This window comes from Thamnophis sirtalis, unplaced genomic scaffold (genome assembly GCF_051295495.1).
Source record: "Thamnophis sirtalis isolate CommonGarterSnake01/CBP01778 unplaced genomic scaffold, rThaSir2_p1.2 scaffold_1, whole genome shotgun sequence".
Lineage (NCBI taxonomy): Eukaryota > Metazoa > Chordata > Lepidosauria > Squamata > Natricidae > Thamnophis > Thamnophis sirtalis.
In genome coordinates, this window is record NW_028261381.1 from 17,878,847 (window position 1) to 17,884,846 (window position 6,000).

The following is a 6,000-nucleotide window of genomic DNA, read 5'->3' on the forward strand; positions in this document are numbered from 1 at the left end:
CGGCACAGTGGTTGAAAAACACTGATCTAGTCCAACCCCACCTCAAGCAGGAGACCCTACACCATTTCTGACAAGTAGCAGTCCAATCTCTTCTTGAAAGTCTCAAGTGATGAGAGCCCCCACAACTTCTGAAGGCAACTTCTGTTCCATTGGTTGATGGTTCTCACTGTCAGAAAGTTCCTCCTTATTTCTACGTTGATTCTCTCTCCTTGTTCAGTTTCCATCCATTATTCCTGTCTGGCCTTTAGGTGCTTTGGAAAAATAGCTTGACCCCCTCCTCTCTGTGGCAGCCCCTCAAATATTGGAATATAGTTATGTCTCTCCTGGTCCTTCTCTTCACTAGACTAGCCATGCCCAGTTCCTGCAACCGTTCATGGTATGTTTTAGCTCCCAGGCCCCTAATCATCCTGGTTGCTCTTCTCTGCACTTTCTCCAGAGTCCCAACATCTTTTTTTTATAGTGTAGTGACCAAAACTGGGTGCAATATTCCAGGTGTGGTCTTACTAGGGCTTTATAGAGTGGTATTAGTACCTCACTTGATCTTGATTGTAGTCCTCTGTTAATGCTCAAACCAGAATCAGAGTAGATCTGGAAGGGGCCTTGGAGGTCTTCTAGTCCAGCCCCCCCTGCTCAAGCAGGAGATCCTCTCTATGCCATTTCAGACAAAGTGACTGTCCGGTCTGTTCTTTAAAAAGGGATGAAGCCACCCGCCATGTCTGAAGGCGAGTTTTTCCATTGGTTAAAACGGCGACTTCCACACTGTAAATATGCCAGATCCCTGGTTTCTTTTGTACCTGGGCAACGGCCCCTTTTCTGGATTTACTTTTAGCTTTGCTGTGTTTGTTTAGAGGTAGTTTGCTGTTTGCTTCTAAGCCCGCTGAACAGGTGTTTGTCTGGATGGATTTTTTTGGGGGGGGGAAGTGTCTCCTACAGATGAATCTGAGATGTCTCTCTCGCCCCCTTCTTTTCTTCTTCTTCTGTTGTTATTATTTACTGGCAATAGCTGTCAAATTAGTGGGTGAGAAGAGAGAAGATGGCTTTTTTTTGCAGCCCTGCTCATTAGCCTCCCACACAACTGCTCATCACTCCCACACCCCAAAAGAAGTCGGCACCATGGCCAGAGATCCTTTGGTTTGGAGATATCTTCGCAAAGCAAAGCACGTTCGATGCTGGGAAGGGAGGGAGGCTGAACTTCACTTCTTATAGTTTCTGTCTTGTTCGGGGAGTAAAGTTTTCCCCCAGAAACGGGAGGCAGGGGCGCTATCTGGTCTTAGGCTTTAGTGGGACCCCAGTTGTTACTCTGACCTGAAAATGAAAAGGTCTGGATCAGTGGTGAAATTCAATTTTTTTTAAACTTCCGGTTCTGTGGGTATGGCTTGGTGGGCATGGCAGGGGAAGGATACTGCAAAATCCCCATTCCCTCCCCACTCCGGGGCCAGCCGGTTCTCTGAGCGACTCAGAATTTCCGCTACCGGTTCTCCAGAACCTGTCAGAACTTGCTGAATTTCACCCTAGTTGGGATGGAGAGTGGGAGTTAATAAGGAAAACAGGTGTTGAATTTTTGCTCCTTTAACATAAGCCGGGTACAGTGGTGGGTTTCAATTTTTTTTAGAATCTCTTCTGTAGGTGGGGCCTGCTTTGTGGGAGTGGCTTGCTGGCCATGTGACCGAGTGGGAGTGGCTTGCCAGCCATGTGACTGGGTGGGCGTGGTCAACTTGTAAAATGTGGTGAAACTCACTTAACAACGCTCTTACTTAGCAATCAAAATGTTGGCTCAGAAACTGGCATTTGAAGCATGCAAGTCTTAAAGCTGTCAAGTTACAAGACCCTTGCACCCCTAACCCTTTAGAAAAAAAAAACGCCAGGGGTGTTCATACTTGACAACTTTAAGACTTGTGGTACGTCAACACCCAGAATTCCTCTTCCAGTCATGTTGGCTCAGGAACTCTGGCACTGAAGTGTGCAAGTCTTAAAGCTGTCAAGTTACAACACCCTTGCACCCCTAACCCTTTAGAAAAAAAAACCCCAGGGGTGTTCAAAGTTGACAGCTTTAAGACTTGTGGACTTCAACTCCCAGAATTCCTCTTCTCGCTCTTCATCTTGATGATGTGCGGACGGACAGGGGGGAGGGAGCTAGAACCGGTTCCAAACGGCACTGTAGATTTGTGGAACCTCTTCCATTGAAGAGGTTAGAACTGGCAGAAACCCACCCCTGGCCGGGTATGATAACATTGCCCCTTAAAGTTGGCGTTTGACTTGGACAACCAGCAATATACAGGTAGTCCTTGACTTCCAACAGTTTGTTTAGTGACCATTCAAAGTGACAACGGCACCGAAAAAAGTGTCTTATGACCATTTTTCACAGTTACGACCACTCTAGCAAACCCATGGTCATTTGATCAAAATTCAGATGTTGGCAACGGGTTCAATATGTTGCTGTGTCCCCAAGATCATGTGACCATCTTTTGTGACCTTCTGACAAGCAAAGTCAGAAGCCAGATTCACTTAACAACCGGGTATTAACTGCAGTGATTCACTTAACAATGGTGACAAGAAAAGTCGTAAAATGGAGCAAAATCCACTTAACAAATGACTCACTTAACAACATAAATTTTGGACTTGGTTGTGGTTGTAAGTCAAGGACTATCCGTAATGACCTTTTCTTAATTTGTAGCACGATATTCTGGAAAAGGGAGGATGGTTACATTAATTTCTTAGATATGCTGGAGGAAAGTATTATTCCAGGTGAAATGATCAAAGAGCTGGATAAATTTTGCTGAAGCATTCTTCTGTGTAGAAGTTCTAATTCTTGCTAACTTTCGGAGACTTGATAGGTTTATTGTGCATAAAAGTAGAACTAAAGTTAATTGTGAAATGTGAGAAGCAGAATTACTGAAGGAGATCCTTACCCATTTTATCCGTAAGATTTGGAAACCGCAGTGCAATTCGATAGTATTTTCAGCTCTTTCTGCTGTAAGGAACATAAAGCAGAAGTCACAAACATGATTACGTGTCTTTAAATCCTGTTTCACTTTGTTCAAGAACTTAACAGCATAGATATTGCACATAACGATGAGCTTTTTTCCCTTTTTTCTTTTTCAATTATGTAAGTATTCTTAAACACATTGTTCAGGAATCTATCTATCTATTGAGAAACTTAAATTTAAAATAACTCTATTACCCAATCAAATCTTAAGAACATTTACCAAGTTTGCATTTATTTTTCCAGCCCAGTTTTTCTTTTTAACAACGAGAATTACTTCGTTTTCTAATCCAGTTCAAACCAGACTGTACTTCATCTTTTGTAAATAGGTAATTTATATGGCATTGTGCAGATGGCTGCCCCAGATAAAGTATCCATTTCAACTATGCATCTAGCTGGGAAGTGGATTTCTTTATTAGACAATATGAATGCTTGGACACAAGAGGGCGCTCTAATCACATTTGTTTTCTGATCGGAAAGAAACTTTTTTCAAAGAAGTATGAAATGAACTTTTAACAATATATATCTAAGATTCTAGATCCTTTCATATGAACATTAGTTATGAAAAAAAATCTCACGTTTAGCACATTTACCATGCTGACTAGTACAGATAAGTAATATATGTTTAGGTAACCATAGTTGGAAAGTGTGTACATAATTCATAATAATTTATTGGACACACTAAATTTCACATATGTCCACTTAGGAACATGGTACTAGAAACATGTTTGTGATTCAATGGAAGCCTATACATTTTGCACATCCAAAAATCTGTTCACAAACTTATATTTTAAGCTTATATGCAAATATAAGGAAATGTCCAAATAGCTGAATTTTATGATGAAGTTCACAATTCAAACTAAGTGTACAAAACAATATTAAAGATAAGTGCAACAAAAATAGATATTTATGGAAAATAAATTGCATTTATTATATCTATGCATATGTTAGGAGACAAGCTCACAAAAATATTTGCAGGTTTTCATATTGACTTATGTGAGGGGAAAAAAGTAATATGTGGAATTAGAATATAAGAAACATGAGATGGAAAATATTAAAAATAACGTGAAATCAAACTTGGTGAAATCAAACATTCAACTTTGTTTCTGCCAAATGTGCCATTCAGGAAGTCAATACTCTTGAAATATGTTCAGACAGAGTCAACAATCTGTTAAGTTGTATATGTGGGTAAACATCTTTGATATATTCAGCTGTAATGGCAACTTCTTTATTTAGTGGTCTATTTGTATGAAGATTTTGTTCTGATAATTTTTGAGCTTTTGGTTGCTTTCAAATGCTGTTGACTTTCTCCTGTATGAACAAAATCCCCCAGCATCACTTCCTGGGGAAAAAAGCCCACCCACATTATTTCCAAACAAAATTAATGAATAGGGTTAAAAAAAAAACCCAAGCATTTGCACAATTATTAGTTTAGGAAATATTGTCCCACACTCAGCAGTACTACCTTACTGTGACTCTAAACTGGAGAACATCTATGCTTGTAAAAGGTAAAAAAAGATAAAGGTTCCCCTTGCACATATGTGGTATCATTCCCAGCTCTAGGGGGCGGTACTCAACTCTGTTTCAAAGCCGAAGAGCCAGCGTTGTCTGAAGGCATCTCTGTGGTCATGTGGCTGGCATGGCTAAACGCCGAAGAAGCATAGAACGCTGTCACCTTCCCACCAAAGTGGTCCCTATTTTTCTACTTGCATTTTTTTACGTGCTTTCGAACTGCTAGGTTGGCAGAAGCTGGGACAAATAACGGGAGCTCACTCCGTTATGCAGCACTTGGGATTCGAACCGCTGAATTGACAAGCTCAGCATCTTATTCACTGACCCACCCTGTCCCTTACATCTGTGCTAATAAATTATATTAAATGAAACAAGGTCTTTTAATGTCTCTCAATACCAGATACAGCAATTTCTACCAATTCAGCAACATATGGAAGACTTGTAATATATAGGATTATATATCTTGGCTGTTGTACTATTTACATCCTCCCTCAGCATACGATACAATCCTAAATCTATTTATTTAGTGTAAATATCTCTGAGTTCAATAGCCTTGTTTCCTATCAGTCCATAAATACTCTGAGAACTTAGTGAGAAATTATCAGAATTGCTTCTACCCTTTTTTTCAAAATGAGCATTCATTTGTAGCTTAATCTTCAAAAGGGAAACCATATAAGGCAATCAAAGAAATCCTGTACTTGCTCCAGAATCAAGGCTTTTGGACAGGACATAGCCAGGTATTAATAGTTAGCTTTCTTCTCCTAATATTCTGGTTAAGGGATGGTGGACTTGCATGATTAATTTCCCCATCTTTGATATTGAAGGAGCCAGTTTGTTTTTAGTGAATGTGCCTTTAAGGAAATCAGTACTGTTGAAATATAGCAATACCAATAGCACTTAGACTTATATAAGGCTTCATAGTGCTTTACAGCTTCTCTAAGCGGTTTACAGAGTCAGCCTATTGTCCCCAACAATCTGGGTCCTCATTTTACCCACCTCGGAAGGATGGAAGGCTGAGTTGACTTTGAGCCTGGTGAGATTTGAACTGCCAAATTGCAGTTGGCAGCGGGCAGTCACAAGAAGTAGCCTGCACTACTGCACCCTAACTACTGTACCATTGTGTCAGCAAGCTATGTTAAGTTGTGAATGTTGCTAAACATTTTTTTAATAAATTCAGTTATAACAGCAATCTTTTTTTAGAAGTTTATTTGTATGAAAATTTTGTTCTGATAATTTTTGAGCTGTTGATTTCTTTCAAATGCTGTTGGCTTTTTACTACATAAAGATAAACCACTTTCTGGGGAGGGGGAGGGAGAAACTCCCAAATAATGATCCTTTGGCAACATTACTGAGTACCATCTTTCCCTGAAAATAAGACCCCCAGAATAAGCATTTGGCCTTATTTTTGGGGAGGTCTTATTATTTTTGAGGTTCAGGAAGTGGTGAGCTTGGTCATCTCATGGCTGCTGGTGGGTTGCAATATTTTTGGGGGGTGTCTTATTTTG